The sequence below is a fragment of the Stegostoma tigrinum genome, chromosome 28, assembly GCF_030684315.1.
Source record: "Stegostoma tigrinum isolate sSteTig4 chromosome 28, sSteTig4.hap1, whole genome shotgun sequence".
NCBI classification, from domain to species: domain Eukaryota; kingdom Metazoa; phylum Chordata; class Chondrichthyes; order Orectolobiformes; family Stegostomatidae; genus Stegostoma; species Stegostoma tigrinum.
In genome coordinates, this window is record NC_081381.1 from 19826519 (window position 1) to 19844558 (window position 18040).

General features: G+C 41.8%; 1 protein-coding gene across 3 annotated transcripts in view; it reads right to left on the reverse strand.

Annotated features, from left to right (window-relative positions):
- espn (espin) overlaps nt 1–18040 on the reverse strand; it is a 168568-nt gene that overhangs the window by 119364 nt on the left and 31164 nt on the right. The window lies entirely within an intron of this gene.

Consider the following 18040-nt stretch of genomic DNA (forward strand, 5'->3'; position numbering starts at 1 on the left):
TATCTTCGAAGTACCTACTATCTTCTTCTTTTATGTATTATTATATTCTTCCATTCCCTTCCTCCTCATCAGTTTAAACAAAAGCAAATTACTCCAAAGAATCGAGATGTGAAATATAAACAGGAAGTTCTGGAGAATTCCAGCAGCTCCAGCCGGAAAGAAAGTCCAATATGATTCCTCTTTGGAACTGGAATGAACTGGAAATGTATTATTTTTATGCTGTAGAAATGTCGTCTCTCCATGTTATTCCAACCAAAATGAATCACTTCACACTTCTGCACATTGAATTTCATCTGCTACGTCTCTCCCAATTCCACTAATTTACATGCCTATTTGGTGTTCTACACTATCCTCCTTATAATTTCCAGTCATCATACTTTACACATACTACAGATAGACATGGAAAACAATCTGAAGTAATTTTACAAGGTTGCATTGTAGACTATTGCTTAAACAGTGCTTTTGCATCTCCGACAAGGGTAGTTAGGTAAGTACATGAGAAAATGAAGACCAACTGAATTAGTTGAAAGGCTGACATTGTAATTTTTGGATGTTGTAGTGTGTGATCATAAATAGAATCAAATAAAATTACACAGTACTTACAACATGGGAACAGGCCATTCAGCCCAACTTCATTAAAATGATAACCATTAAATCACAGGGTGTGACACTCACTCATAAGACCAGGATTGATGGACAATTCTGAGTTATTCATCAGAAGGTGAGCTGCCTTCTTCAGTCACTGTGATCTGTTTGGAAGGGAATCCAGGAATTCCAGCATGTTGACCCTGTGCCGATGGAAGAGGTTTGAAATATATCCAAGATGATACGATGACTGGTAAGATGGTGGCGTTCCCATATGTCACTGCCCATGTCCAACCGCATCCTGGTTTCTGCTCAACTAATCCATTTTGGAAATTACACTTTGAACGTGTTCATCAATCCCAACTTCACCACAAATTCTTGACTTAACCTTCTCTTCCTTTCAGTCTTACACAATATAGTAACTTTCTCTTGTGGGCATTTATGGTATTTGCCTCAAACACTCCATCTCTCACGTTCCAAACAGTCGCTGGGTCAAAAAGACTCTCCTGCTTAAAGACACTCTTTCTCATGAGCTTACTTACAGGGAACATTTCAGTGTTGACTGTAGCATTCAGAGTTGCATTTACACCACGTATCTGACATGACTACTAACGGAGACTCAGCATTAAGAGAGCACTCAGCACCTCATTACTCAGCCCAACCATAATCTTCTTAAGCATCATCAATTGTCAGCTGGAGATGAAGAACAGTCTAGCAGGCCTGGATTAGAAACTGAGGAACTGAGAAACAGTTCTGAGGAAGGGTCACCGGACCCAAAACATTAACTATGTTTTCTCCTTCACAGATGCTGCTAGACCCGCTCAACTTTTCCAGCAACTTTGATTTTTCACCTGATTTACAGCATCTGCAGTTCTTTTGGTTTTTATTCTGGATTACAAACTATTGCCATGCTAAGGTACTTGAAGGAAAAGTAAAGGACATATTTAAAATCCATTGTTTTCAGTGGCTTGCTCATATCAATGTTCTGTCCACCTTGAGACTCCACACATCTCTCTCTTGGACAGGTCTCCACAGAAAAGGAATATTTAATATTGTATTAATGCAGAGAAATCCAACTGAACATTTACTTGTAAGGCAAACATGAGGGAAGAATTAGTAATTTAATAATAAGTGTGTAGACTAATTAGATAGATGGTTAGATACATGGGTTTCTGGGTGAGATAAAGTTAGATACATGGGTTTCAGGGTGAGCTTGCCAAGTCGATACAAAATTAGCATTACAGCAGAAGAGAGGTGATGGTGGTAGAGGGTAGTTTTTCAGCCCAGAGGCCTGTGACCAGAGGTGTTCCACAGGGAGCAGTGCTGGGTCCACTTTTGTTGGTCACTTATATAAACGATTTGGATGAAAATACAGAAAGCATGGTAGCTACATTTGCAGATGACACCAAAATTGTTGGTGTAGTGGACAGTGAAGAAAGTTGTCAAAGATTACAAAGAAATCTTGATGCATCAGGTCAATGGGCTAAAGATTTGCAGATGGAGTTTAATTTGAATAAATGTGAAGTATTGCATTTTGGTAAAGCAAAAAGGGCAGGAATTGTACAGTTAGAAGTACGGCCTTGTGTGGTGTTGTAGAACAGAGAGACCAAGGCTTCAGGTACATAATTCTTTGAAGTTTACATCATTTATAGATAGGGCAATTAAAAAGGTATTCAGCATGCTTGTTCTCATTGCTCAGAGATTTGAGCACAGGAGCTAGGATGTTATGTTGAGAATGTTGGTGAGGCCTCTTCTGGAGTACTGTGTCCAGTTTGGTCACTCTGTTACAGGAAGGACATTATTAAGCTGGAGAGGGTTCAGAAAAGATTTACCAGGATGTTGCCAGGAATAGAGGGTATGTATCAAAAGGAGATGCTGAATAGGTTGGTGCATTTTTTTACTGGAGCGTAAGGGGTTGATGGGTGACCTCATAGAGATTTATAAAATCATAAGGTAAATGGAAAAGGTGAATGGCAGGAGCATTTTCCCCAGGGAAACCCTAACGCTAACCCTAACCCTAACTCTGTTATGGGGATTTCAACACCAAGGGCATATTTTTAAAGTGAGAGAAGAGAGATTTAAAGAAGACTTGACAGGCAATTTTTTTACATAGAGAGTGGCTCATGTGTGAAATGAACTTCCAGAGGAAGTTTCTTTTCCTCTATTCATTTACAGGATGAGGGCATCATTGGCTAAGCAGCATTTATTGCTCATCCCTAATTGCCCAGAGGACAGTTAAGAGTCAACCACATTGCTGTGGGTCTGGAGTCACATGTAGGCCAGCCCAGGTCAGGATGGCAATTTCCTTCCCTAAAGGACATTAGTGAACCAGATGGGTTTTTCCCAACAATTGACAATGGATCCACAGTCATTGTGAGACCCTTAACTCCAGATATTTATTGAATTCAAATTTCACCATCTGCCATGGTGGTATTCAGACCTGGTCCCCAGAACATTATTTGGATCTCTGAATTAACAGCCCAGTGATAATACCACTAGGCCATCACCTCCTCAATGGTGGATGGGGTGACAACTTTAAAAGACATTTGGATAAGCGTATGAATCAGAAATGTTTGGAGGGATATGTGCCAAGTGCAGGCAGGTGGGACTAATTTAGTTTGGGATTATGGTTGGCATGGGCTGGTTGGGTCGAAGGCCCTGTTTCCATCCTGTATGACTCTATATATAAGAACAAAATCAGAACAATCATTCCGTAACTTGTTTTTTGTATTTGAACATGCTGAATACACATTGCTTTCATATCAATGAAGAGTGCTTTGTGCAGTACACAATGCAACTCCAGCACAAAGTTCATGTGAATCCCTGCTAAATGGACTCACACTTTGGACAAAACCGAAGGAACCGTGGGTGCTGGAAATCAGAAAAAAAGTAGGGTCTTCTGAAAACCCTTCTGAAACTTCTAAGGAAGGGTCATTAGACCCAAAACGTTAACTCTGATTTCTCTCTACAGATGCTGCCAGACCTGAATTTTTCCAGCAATTTCTGTTTTTGTCTCTTGCTCTGAAATCCAAATGAACCCTAAATTCACTTTTGCATTGTCAGTGTCAGTGAAAACAAAAAGTTATGCAATGGTGGGGTTGGTGGAGTGCCCGGGGAGAAAGGATATTGATAAAGCAGAGTAAGTGATCAGAATGTGAGAATGTGCATCTAACTGCCAAAGTGGAAAGAACAGACAGGCTGACTGGAGTGGGGGAAGGGGAGAGAGCACATGGTGATGGAGAACAGAACACCTAACATAAAAGAAAGGAATGAGAATGGGAATGGGTTCACAATCCGTAGGTATTGAACTCAATTTTATGTCCAGAAGCTTGTGAAGTGTCTAGTCTGAAAATGAGATGCTGTTCCTCCAGTTTGTGCTGTGATTCACAGGAGCATTGCAGCATGACGAGGACAGACACATGGGGATGTGAGCAGGACGCTGTGTCAAAATGACCGGCTACAGGATTGTGCACCGACTGCAGGTTTTCTGCAAAGCGGTCACCCAGGCTGCGTTTGGTTTCTCCAATGTAGAGCAGGCCACATTGGGTGCAGAGGATGCAATAGACCAGATTGGAGGAGGTACAGGTGGAATGCTGCTTCACCTCTTTAGGCCCTTGGATAGTGAACAGGGAGGAGATGAAGGGGCAGGTGTTGCGTCTTCTACAGTTACATGGGAACATGCCATGGGAAGGGGAAAGGGGAGTTTGTGTTCGTTAAGGAATGGTCTAGGGTGTCCCAGAGGGAATGGTTCCCTGCGAATTGCAGACATGGGGAATAACTGGAAGATGTGTTTGGTGGGGGTGTTCTGCTGGAGTTGTCTGAAATGGCAGAAAATGATTCTTTGAAAGTGGAGGCTGGTGGAATGAAAAGTGAGGATAAGGGGAACCCAGTTACATAGTTGTGAGTGATGGGAAGGGGCAAGGGTGGAAGCACGGCTGATAGGCCAGATGTGATTGAGGACCTTGTCAACCACAGTGGGCGGTAAACCACAGTTACTGAAGAAGGAAACCATGTCAGCAGTATTGTTTTGGAAGGTGGCTTCATCCAAATAGATACGGCATAGGCAAAGGAACTGGGAGAATCAGATGGAGTCCTTGCAGGATGTGGGGTGTGAAGAACTGTAGTGGAGGTAGCTATGGGAGTCAGCGGCTTTGTGGTGAATGGCAGTGGACAGTTTATTCTCCTGAATGGAGACGTAGAGGTCAAGGAAAGGAAGGGTAGTGTCGGAAATGGACCATGTGGAAGTTATGGAGGCAAAATGGAAAAAAAATTTTCAAGCCAAACCTGTTGCTTTGGGGACATTTTGAGAATGTTTAAGGAGGTTTGATGTGGCAATTAGCTTCCTGTAGAGAGTAGTCTCAATTGAATGGCTGTCAGGAAGATCTGATGAAAGGCAGGCATATTTCTCTGCAGGGATTACCACCCAAGCAGTTATGGTGAAAACTACCCCCTGGCTATTGTCACTGATGACAGCAGAAAACTGGTGTGAAGGATACATTAAAGAAAGCTCCTTCAATAGAATTAGTGGATCAGTTTCACAATAACTAATGTGTTTAGCTACATAGCTTTGGAAGGGTTATAATGTGCTTTTTATAGACCTTCAAAAGCAGCATTGAGAAAACTTTGCTCAATATAATTGTGTGCTCTGTAATGAAAGCGCAATTGTGAGGTTAACCCAGTGTCTGTATTTAACTATCACTATCTGCAATTTATGGTCCATAGGTGAAAAAACCTGAAACCCACAGTTTACCAGGTTAGCTAATATGGAAACTGTAAACACTACCATTCATTTAAAAAAAATCATCTGAATGTTTTAATAGGAAGAGCATTAGTTATCATGCCTTCTGATAATGAGCACAAACAGTTCAATAATTCAAGAGAGTGAGGGAAATCTGTCACTATCTGAAACTGTACCTGATTGTGCAGGAGTATTGACCCTTGCACTGGCCCCAGTAAAGCAAAGCAGCAGTGAAGCAATCTCATTTTTCAGAATAAAGGTCTGATAAATGCATCAAGTTTTCCCATTGCGGTACAATGAACTACCTATAAGCTGAAGTACACAGGCACCCACAGTGCTGATTGAGATGCATAAGCAATACAGGGGTCAATCAATAATAGCACCAAAGCTTGTGCACTTGATTTGAACTCTCGTAGCGTGAGGCAAGTTAAGCTAAGCCTGGGTTCAAGACCCAGCTACTCCTGAGGTGTGTAATAACATCTCTGAACAGGTTGGTCAGAAAATATCTAAATATTTAATTAGATTCAGGTATAAATTTGTCAGTAAAATGTGTTCATTAATCAAGTTGTTAACACAAATGAATGGCAGCTTAATTGGGTTACTGTGGCTGTCACTGAATGGTTAATTGACAGTGTACAATCATTGGTTAGTCTGGACACAATGACAGCTGGCTGGTTAGTGTTGAGACTGGTTGCAGGTGGATTCTAATTGGTCTGTCAGGGCACTACAGAAGCCTTCTGGGCCCATAGCCCAGAAAGTGATGGATCATGACCCATCCTTTGCTATTTACATTCTAAAAATAATGTTTGCTAGGAGAGTCGTACAGCATGGAAATAGACACTTTAGTCCAAACAGTCGTTGCCACCCGTAATCCCAAACTAAACTAGTCTCACCTGCCTGCACTTGGCCTGTATCCCTACAAATGTTTCTTATTCATGTACTTATCTAAATATCTTTTAAATGCTGCAACTGTACCCACATCCATCACTTCCTCTGGAAGTTCATTCTGCATTTGAACCACACTCGGTGTAAAAAAATTGCCTCTCGTATTTTTTTAAAAATCTTTCTCCTCTCACCTTAAAAATATGCCACTTAGTCTTGAAATCCCCCACCCTAAGGAAAAGACACCTGCCATTCATCGATCTATACTCTACACAATTTTATTAACCTCAATAACATCAACCCTTAACTTCCTATACGCCAGTGAAAAATGTCCCAGCCTATGTAGCCTCTCCTTATAATTCAAGCCCTCCATTCTCAGCAACATTCTGATAGCCATAATCACACCTGTTTTTGAGACCGGTAGTTCAGGATCAGAGGTTGAAATCATAATCCATTGAGGCTACTTAGTCAGTTCTAATAATGAATGGTCAGGTAGTTGAGAGTGATCGTCACTACCAGCACTGAGTCACCAATCATATTCAAGCACTGACTGACTTATTCAAGCACTGACTGATGCTCAATAAATTGAGCAGTATTTCAGCACGGTCACTGACTGATTTATCAATTTATTGAATTATTTACAGGTTTTTTTTAGTTTATGCAGCATTTAATGTATAATTAAATCAAATGGACCATTGTGGATCAACATGATTCAGAGACGATCCAGTTCCTACAGATTCTGTAAGTACCAAGGAGTAACAACATGAATAAAAAGAGCAGTAGTCACAACAGAATTTGCACTTGCTTCAATCTGCATCGCTGCTAAGGGAAAATGCATCGAGTTATTTGTAGATCGATGAACTTGCTGACTGATCGTACTCAATTATGAATGACTTGTAATTTTTACTACAGGAAAAAGAATTAAGATAAACAAGATATTGGCCTCAAATGTCAATGCTACTCTTAACATTCCCAATGAGCCCCAACCCTCTTTATTTAACCCTACCAAGCATTCCTCTTGTCCCATCTCCCTGTTGTGCTCATGTAGTTTCTTCTAAACTGTGTCAATACTATTTGTCTCAACTACTTCAAATAAGGATGAGTTTCACATGTTCACCTTGTAAAATAGTTTATACTGAATCCCTTTTTGCATTAATTAGAGACTGCCACATTTATGGTCCCTAGTTCGGGCCTCCCCCAGGTAGAGAAATACTTTCATAACAACCAATTTACCAAATGACTTCATAATTTTAAAGACCTCTGCCAGATCACCTCTGAGTGTTCTCCTGTCCAGAGGAAGGAGTTCCAAGCTGTTCAGATAGTTAATAAAATTATTTTTAAAACCAACCTGATCAGGCACATCTTCAAGGGCAGTTGAGACTTGAACCTGGACCTTCTGGTCTAAATATAGATGCACTACCAGTATGCTAGAAAAGGCATCCTAATAACCATTGTTTTTCATTTCTGTAACCAACTTTGGGATGCTTTATCGTGTTAAATGCCTTTTACAAATGTAACCATCGATGTTATTTAGTATAATCATTTGTTAGTACTCAGTTTAAATAATGTTAAAAGGAGATAAGGTGGCAAATGTTTCCATCTTGCATTCACAAAAACTAAGACACAAGAAACAAACAAGGGGGCTCTTTCGGTGCTGTGGTAGTGTTTCTACATTTGAGCCTGATGTCGTGGGTTCAAGACCCAACTGCTCATAAAACATCTGAACCAGTTGCCTTTTTTGTTGAATAATGCTGATTTTATTGATTTCCTTCCTTCCTTTAAGGGTAGTTCTCATCTGCGCTAACTGTCTGAACAGGTTGTTTTTTTCTAAAGAAAGAAACACACTTGAGAATAAAAGGGACACCTTATTCTTACAGAATGAGATGAGGTTGCTGATTTGTTAGGCCAACATTGGCATGGTGATGCAACAGTTAACTGTCAACCTTGTTCTCATCCAGGCAGGAACCTCCCGACCAATCAGAGTCTACCTGCCTGGTCTGAGAACTAAGATTGACAGTAGACTGTTCCTGCTGTAACTCTGTAGTCACAATGGCCCGACCAATCAGTACTGACTTCTCAAACTGGATATATGCACATCCCTTTTATCATGTCTGTTCCTTGTGTCCTAGTCATGATGAGTATAAGACAAAAGTTTTGATCTCTTGTCTTCTTTTAGTAATGTTTATTTTATGGCTGTAATTCTTTTGTTCTAACATAATTGAACTGAAGCTTATGTCTTTCAATTGGGTGTATTTATATAAAAAATGATGCGACATCTGATCCTTTCTGAATCTTCAGCCCCTGCACGGATGGTGAAGGAACCCCAAATCCAATCGATAAAATTGCTGTGACACTCAGACTTGGAAAAACTGACTCTGAAATGTCTGCACAGTTAGCAGGTTGTGGACTGTCCTGACTTCAACGGAATTGTCATTAATGAATACATGCACATCTTCTGGTTTCACCTTCACAGAGGTCTCACAAAGTTTGGGTTATCATCACTGTTCTGAAGAAGAGTCATACAAGACTCAAAACATGAACTGTTTCACTCACCACATATGCTGCCAGACCTGCTGAGTTTCTCCAGCATTCTCTTTGTGAGACGGATTACCTTGTGGGGCTGTACAGAGAGAGGGACCAAGTGGATAGTAGGAAAATCAAAGTGCAGAGTAGCCCTGAAGATTACAGCATCAGGTAGAAGTGGTTGTCTAAACAGCCAACACTGTATTTACAACATGGTTGCCAAGCCCTGTGTGTTGTGAATTTTCGATGATAAATGTTTAGCTATCAAGTATGAAGTTCCAATCTATCCATGGACAGAAATTCTTTCAAACATTGACATCATTTGGCATAAGCAGTTGAATATTGGCCTGCCTCCTAATGCCATGTTGGGATACAGTCTGATTAATGCCTGTCCATCCTTGGCTAAAATGTTGGGATAGTTGAACTCATTCAGACAAAAGGATTTGTGTTTGGTTAGGACCTTTCATGTCCAAAGTGCCTCATGGTGAATGAATTACTTTTTAATTGTAGTCATTGTTGGAAAGTAAGGAAGCACAAAGCCAATATAGACAGTGGAGTCCACAAACAGTAAAAGAGATCCAATTGGGAATTGGTTCAGAAATGCATGTTGGCCAAGTCACCAGGAGAACTCTGTTTCATTTTTATAAAGTGCTGAACAAAGAGATAGGCCAAAGTATAGTACCACTGGCAATGCAACATTGGATCAGTAACATATTGAAGTATGAGGACAGATCAGCTGCTTCAATCCTGAGAAGTGATTTGAACCCACAACCTTCTCTGAGAAAAACTGATTATCAGCTCATATGTTAATAAACCAGTCAGGCAAAGTCCCAAAAGTAACCAGTTTGACCAGAATGGCAATCTAGGGCAAGAACACCAAGTGAAATCAGGGCAGGACTTTTACACTTAATGGTAAGGTCCTGGGGAGTGTTGTAGAACAAGGAGGCCTTGGAGTGCAGGTTCATAGTTCCTTAAAAGTGGAGTCGCGGATAGATAGGTTAGTGAAGAATGCTTGTCTTTATTGGTCAATGCATTGAGCATAGAAGTTGGGAGTCATTTTGCAGCTGTATAGGACATTCGTTAGGCCGTTATTGGAATACTGGATGCAATTCTAGTCTCCTTGCTATAGGAAAGATGTTGTGAAACTTGAAGCGGTTCATAAAAGATTTACAATGATGTTGCCAGGGTTAGACAGTTTGATCTGTAGAGACAGGCTGAATAGACTGGGGCTACTATCCCTGGAGTGTCAGAGGCTGATGGAATGACTTTACAGAGATTTATAAAATCATGAGGGGCATGGAGAGGGCAAGGCCTTTTCCCTAGGGTGAGGAATCCAAAACTAGAGGGCATAGGTTTAAGATGAGAGGGGAAAGTTTTAAAAGGGACCTAAGGGGCAACTTTTCCACATTGAGTGTGGTGCATGTATCGAATGAAGGAAGTGGTGGGGGCTGGTACAATTACAATAGTTAAAAGTCATCTGGATGGACATATGAATAGGAAGGGTTTAGGGGGACAGTCCCCTGGCAAATGGGACTAGATTTACAGAGGATATCTGGTCAGCAGGGATGAGTTGGACCGAAGGGACTGTTAATGTGTAGTATATCTCTATGGCTCATTGACTATTTCCTACTGTGTTTTATACATCAGCTTTGGATCTTTCAAGTCTGCTTGGTTCATGTTCACCCCTCTGATTCTTTTATCATTTATCTTAAATCTATTTCCTCCAGCTGGTGGCTATATGTGGAATCTTCCCAAGAGTGAAAAGAATTTCTTGGCCTGCCTATCAAAGGTTTTCACCATTTTGAACACTTGTATTACCTCTCACCTATTCTTCATTGTTCTCAGGGAAGCTTGCCCAGCTTCTCCAGTCTCTCCATATAACTGACACTCCTCATCCCTAATATCAGTCCCGTAAACCACTTCCATATCTTCTCCAAGGCTCTGACATCCTACTTGAAATGTGATACTTGCAGCGCAAATGATTAATATGCAAATATGGAAATAGTGAACCTTCCTCAGTAGTGATGCAAGAGATCGCATGATGATACTGAAGTGTGTAGAGAGGTGATTCTATGTATAAAAACCAAAAAAATCTACAGATGCAAGAAATCAGAAACAAAAACAGAAATTGTTGGAAAAGCTCAGCAGGTCTGGCAGCATCTGTGAAGAGAAATCAAAGTTAACATTTTGGGTCAAGTGACCTTTCTTCAGAATTTTATATATAGTCTTGTATTAATAGTTAGCAGAATGTTAAATAAAAAGGTTATCTAACCATTACCATTGACTCTTCTTTCTATAGATCCTGGGGAGGACACAACACTTTTAAAATGCATCTCCACGACAGCAGAGAATCTAAAATTTACCGCCTAATCAGTGTTTCATGAAGGTTCAGCATAATGTCCTTGCTTTTGAACTCAATGCCTCTATTTATAAAGCTGCAAATTTGGTCAGCTATTTAAAAGCAATTCATAAACACTAATGCAGCTACTCTCACTAAAAACGCCAGTTCCCTGCAGTGTTTTGATACTACACCATAATCATTGCAATTTCCTATTTCGCTGCCTGCTATACTAAATCTAAAGCAGGATGAGTGCCCTACCGTCTCAATACCCGTGGGGTACTCATTAAACTTGCTGGATTACACTGTGAGTCAGGGTTGTAACCACTTGATCCACAATTCTGTTTCTAACTTTCAGAAGATTCACTGCACATTTTATATAAAAGTTGTTATTCATTCAATGAAGGCGCATATGCTCATCATTATCATGGGATTGCTGCCCTGACCAACTGGGTGAAAAACACACATTTGAAAGAGTATTTTTCTTGTTTATCTGCAAAAATGTGAAATACCTTGCTATTTTAAGTAACTACTTTCCACACCAAACATATTTACACAGTATAGATTTGATGGTACAACAACATGGCTAGATCTCACACTCTACAGCACGATCCACTGTACCAGCATAACTTGCTTCTTTTCCCAAACTACTGTCTTTACATCGTCTCTCAATTGGATTGCTAAATTATCCCGGGCAAGGCAGAAATGCACTTTCCTCTCTCCATATGCAGCACAGTCTCAGAATAAAGCGGCAGCAATTTATGACTGAGATAAGAAGGAATTTCTTCTCTCCTTACCACTGAATTGTCACATAGTCACTGAGTCATACAGCATGGAAACAGACCCTTTGGTCTAAACAGTGCACGCTGACCATGCTCCCAAACTAAACCGGCCTACCTACATGCATTTGGCCTTTTAGGACAGCACGGTGCCTCAGTAGTTAGTACCAGGTTCGATTCAAGCCTCGGGCGACTATCTGTGTTCAGTTTGCACATTATCTCTGCATCTGAGCAGGTTTCCTCCTTGTGCTCCAGTTTTCTCCCACAGTTCAAAGATGTGCAGGTTATGTGGACTGGCTATGCTAAATTGCCCGTAGTGTCCAGGAATGTGCAGGCTAGGTGGATCAGACACAGAAAGGGTAGGGTTTGGGAAGTGGGTCATGGTGGGATGCTGTTTGGAGGGTTGGTGTGGACTTGATGGGCTAAATGGTCAGCTTCCACGCTGTAGGGATTCTGTGGCTCTCTATAGCTGTGGGAGCAGAATTGTTTTGTATATTCAAGGCTGAGATAGATGGAATCTTGATCAGTTGAGGAATCAAGGGTGTGGGGAAAGGGCAGGAAAATGGACATGAAGTCTGTTGCATCAGCCATGAACCTACTGAATGGTGAAGCAGGCTCGAGGGGCCAAACAGCCTCTTCCTGTTCGCGTTTCATACGGTCTATTTCTCCACTTCTACAGTCATCGTCATACTGTACGGAAACATGCCTTCAGCCCAACCAGGCCATGCTGACCATAATCCAAAACTAAACTAGTCCCAACTGCCTGTACTTGGCTCAGATCCCTACAAACATTTCTTATTCATGTACACATCCAAATATCTTTTAAACATTGTAACTGTACACTACCCACCACTGCCTATGGAAGTTCATTCCACACACGAACCACTCTCTGTGTAAAATCCTTTTTAAATCTTTCTCCTCCTAGCTTAAAAATGCCATTCAACGTATCTGTATTCCTCATGACTTTATAAATCTTTATAAGGTCATCCCTCAACCTCCTATGCTCTAGTGAGAAAAGCCCCAGCGAATCCAGCCTCTCTTTATAACAGGGCAACCAGAACTGGACACAGATCTCCAGAAGAGACCTCACCAACATCCTGTACAACCTCAACGTGATACCCCAACTCCTACACTCAGAGGTCTAAGCAACGCAGGCAAGCATTCTCAGCCAAAGGTATTTATTCTCAATGATCTTCTTTTATAAATCTATATAGATGAATGCTGTCAGGAAATATTCAATTCTGGGTACAACTCAGAGGAGAGATTTTCAGCTGGGAAGCAGCCAAGGTTGTTGCAAAGGAGATTGGGTGGGTGGGGGTGGGGGGCGTGCACAGGCTAGAGTAGTGCTGAGGCTAGGGATTTGGAATATTGTTAAAGCAAGGCGAGAACACAATTTTTAACCAGTAATGTACATGGGTTCCTCTGGATAAGGAAACTGTATGTTAAATGTCGATGTTTAGCATGGATTTAGACAGTCCAGTGAAGTAGAAGTTTATAAAATCATGACAAGTATAGATAGGGTGAAAAGTCAAGTTCTTTCCCCAGGGTAGAGAATCCAAATCTAGGGACATAGGTTTAAGGTGAGACGGGCAAGATTTGAAAGGGACCCAAGGGGCAACTTTTTCTTGCAGAGGATGGTGCATGCATGGAATGAACTGCCAGAGGAAGTGGTGGAGGCTGGTACAATTACAACATTTGAAATGCATCCGGATGGGTACATGAATAGGAAGGGTTCAGAGGGATATGGACCAACTGCTAGAAAATGGCACTGGATTAATTTTGGATATCTGGTTGGCATGGACGAGTTGGGCCGAAGGGTCTGTTTCTGTGCTGTAAATCTGAAAAGGCTGCAATATTCCAAAATGCTTTTCACAGGAACCCACATGAATGCAGATGCAGGAATACTCTGAACTGCAAAGTAAACCAAATCCTCCTGAAGATTGTAAAAATCTGGAATGGAGTCAAAAGTTTCCAAGGGAACGTGTTTATATTTGTTTTATGAGGGCTGTGCAGGTTACATTGAGCTGTAAACCATCCTGTCCCATTAAAGTGACAGCGTTCATTGTGTGAATGTAACAAACAGAAGAGATAATGCCAAAATTGTTTGTCAAATTAAACAGCAACTGTAGAATGGTGATATACCTTTTTCTATTCTTGTTGAATTTGGTGCTTTCAAACAGTTTGTTGTTGTACAAGTCACAGTGGTTTTGTTCGCTTTATCACCACAATTAATTTTTTTCACAAATTCAGATAAGTAGAATCATTGCTACTTAATGTTATCAATAGCAGCAGAGATGTCAACAGACTGGATACAGAAACCATTCATTTGGTACATTAGCATCTGCCAGCTTTGGGATAGTCATTCAATCCTTGATGAATACTGAAGGCTCAGTGAAAGAACTTGTAATGATAGAACACTCCACAGTGCTCCAAGCCCAATTAATTCCCCTTTGAAACCTGTCACTCTCATACGAGCAAGCAAGGCGTCCGTAAAATTTCCAGACAGATCCAACTGCAATGAGAACTTGGTTTTGTTTTGGTGGGGAAGATGGTAACCAAGGCTCCGGGAAGCTCGCTTTCCCTCTCTCTAACAGGATCCCTCATGTCCACAAGCCAGCAAAGGAGGCTTTGATTTAATGGGCAGTTTTTCTGCACAGTGTAAACTGAACTACTAATGGGGAGGGTGTTTGGGTGTCATGTGAAATTAGGGATTAGCCTTTTTTGTCACATGGACCACAGCACTCCACCTCACAGTGGAGAGTTTACAAAGTCACCACTTATGGCAATATCTTAGGTACAAAGTTACCTAGGCACAGGATCTTAGGAATAAATTACAAAATTAAAAGAAATAAGAAGTTCAAATTCTTACTTACCAGGTACCTAGGTACAAAATCATAGCATTAAATCAGAAAAATAAAGAAATGAAAAGTTCAGCATTACTGTCCTCAAGCATAATGCGTTGAGTTGAGCCTCACCTTGCCTCCAAGCTATGCCAGGCCTTGCCCCCCACCCAAGGCCGTGCCGGGGGCCTCAACTCCAGATTATGCCAGGTCTCACCTCCAGACCGTGCCGGGGGCCTCGCCTCCAGACCGTGCCAGGGCCTCACCTCCAGACAGTGCCAGGGGCCTCGCCTCCAGACCATGCCATGACCTCACCTCCAGACCGTGCCAGGCCTCGCATCCAGACGGTGCCGGGCCTTGCCTCCAGACCACGCCGGGGCCTCGCCTCAAGACTGCGCAGGGGCTCCGCTTTCATTCCACACCAGTACTGCACTTCCATCGTCCACTGAGTCCCCGTTGTGGGCCTATCGCTGTTCCACTCTGACTGCAGCGGAGCTTGCTGTCCAATGGTCCACCGAGTTCCTGAGTCCAGATTCCAGGCCTACCGAAATCAGAGGTCGTCAATCCCACCACCTACTGATGATACTTTGATACCACTCTGTCCACAATATCAGAAGGTGAAAGAAAACATAGAACATAGAACATAACAGCACAGTACAGGCCCTTCGGCCCTCAATGTTGTGCCGACCTGTCATACCGATCTCAAGCCTATCTCACCTACACTATTCCATGTACGTCCATATGCTTATCCAATGACGACTTAAATGTACCTAAAGTTGGCGAATCTACTACCATTGCAGGCAAAGCGTTCCATTCCCTTAATACTCTCTGAGTAAAGAAACTACCTCTGACATCTGTCCTATATCTTTCACCCCTCAATTTAAAGCTGTGACCCCTCGTGCTCGCTGTCACCATCCTAGAAAAAAGGCTCTCCCTATCCACCCTATCTAACCCTCTGATTATTTTATATGTTTCAATTAAGTCACCTCTCATCCTTCTGCTCTCTAATGAAAACAGCCTCAAGTCCCTCAGCCTTTCCTCCTAAGACCTTCCCTCCATACCAGGCAACATCCTAGTAAATCTCCTCTGCACCCTTTCCAAAGCTTCCATATCCTTCTTATAATGCGGTGACCAGAACTGTACGCAATGCTCCAAGTGCGGCCGCAGCAGAGTTTTGTACAGCTTCACCATAACCTCTTGGTTCCGGAACTCGATCCCTCTATTAATAAAAGCTAAAACACTGTATGCCTTCTTAACAGCCCTGTCAACCTGGGTGGAAACTTTCAAGGATCTGTGTACATGGACACCGAGATCTCTCTGCTCATCTACACTACTAAGAATCTTAACATTAGCCCAGTACTTTGCCTTCCGGTTACTCCTAACAAAGTGCGTCACCTCACACTTGTCTGCATTAAACTCCATTTGCCACCTCTCAACCCAGCTCTGCAGCTTATCTATGTCTCTCTGCAACCTACAGCATCCTTTGTCACTATCCACAACTCCACCGACCTTAAAGAGAAACAAAAAGACAGAAAACAAGAGAGATAGAGAGAAGGATGCGGTCAGCTTGGAGCACTCGGGCTCAAGGACTCTTAAAACTCCCTACCACACTGGCGCAGTTATCTTGAGAAATTCATGGCAAGATAGCACCTTGATACAGTCCAGCCACTGAGAAACTTCATATTTTCCATTTTTCCTTCATTCTTTACCAGTGTCGTACTGGGATACAGTTCTAGGGGCACTAGCAGATCCCAACTGATCATTAACTATCACTGGACACTAGCAGAGTCCTGATGTCATTCAATATCCACATTCATATATTTTCTAAGAGGGTTCTACCCATCACATGTCCCAGACTGTAAGCAGAAGCCCAGTTACCACCCAATAGGGACCAGCACAAACCAGTCACTGACAAAGTAGCCGCTTCACTTGAAAGTCAACCTTGGTTCAGTGACTCACCTTCGTCAGAGAAAAATGGCTTAAAAAGCAAACAGTAAATCAAGCTTTTATTTTTCAGAGTGCTGTTGTATCAGTACTGGGACGGGGGAGTAATTATGTTTTATGGGGAGGGCACAAAAATTGATAATATCGCATGAGTCATTCATTTTCAACCTTGTTGAGCATCCTGCTTCATATTCTAAGCTGATTGCCATCATAAAGGAAGATCCTTTTTACTAGTGAAAACAAGTTGCACAAACCTGCATGAAGCAGGAGTGTTCCCTCACTGCACCATACTCACAATTACCTTGCCCTTCCTCCCCTAAATGTTTCTTCTGCCCCAAGTAGGGCTTCTCTTAAAGCTGCTGCTAGGAATATCTAGCTAGAAAAACTATTTAGATGTCCAAGGACCATCTTCGAATGGTCCTCAAGTCAGTCTCTTCTGACACGTCCAGAGTGCCACACAATTGGTTCATGCCTGAAAATGGGTCCAAGCCAATTTATCCCTGAAGGTCTTTTGTAGACTGGTGGTATTTTTAAAAATTGTTCTCTATGTTATTTCAGCATTAACATGTCATATCCAGTTAGGAGCCTGGATTGAGAACCAGCAGTCTGGTCTCTTTCTGGTGTTGACTGGGCTCTGGGAAGTGCATAAGACTAAGTATTATGATTTCCTCTCCAGCATTGTCTCCTTCCTTGTGGGGAGGTTTATAAAATCATGACGGGCAGAGATAAGGAGAAAGGCCAATGTCTTTTTCCTAAGGTAAGAGAGTTCAAAACTGGAGGGCATATTTTTAAGGTGAGAGGAGAAAAGTCTAAAAGGGACCTGAGGAGCAATTTTTCACACAAAGGGAAGCTCGTATGCGGAATGAACTGCCACAGGATGTGGCAGATGCAGGTACAGTTCCAACATTTAAAATACATTTGGACAGGTACGTGAATAGGAAAAGTTTGGAGGGATATGAGCCAAATACAGGCAAGTGGATCTAGTGTAGTTTGGGAAACTTGATCAGCATGGACCGAAGGGTCTATTTCTGTGCTGTATGATTCCATGGCTCTATATGTTCTGGTTGAAATAGTTTTCCAAAGTTTTCCAAAGACTATACACATCAGCACAACAACTTGGACTATTATAGTGACTGCTCTACTGGTTAAGGGAAGCATGTTCTAATGAGTATTACAGAATATATTGGATATTGGATCACAGCAGAAGATGGCCTCTAATTTTTTGTCAATTAGTACAATAATAAGAATCTTGTGCAAAAAAGGTACAGAATGTCCAGTCAGAGAAAATAGAAAAATACCACAATTGTCTGTCTTTATCAAGGTGATCCATGATTTATGGGTGTAGTGATTGAGCGAGGCCTAGGTAGATCTCATTGACTATGAGATCCTTGACTGATGTAGTTAACCTGGG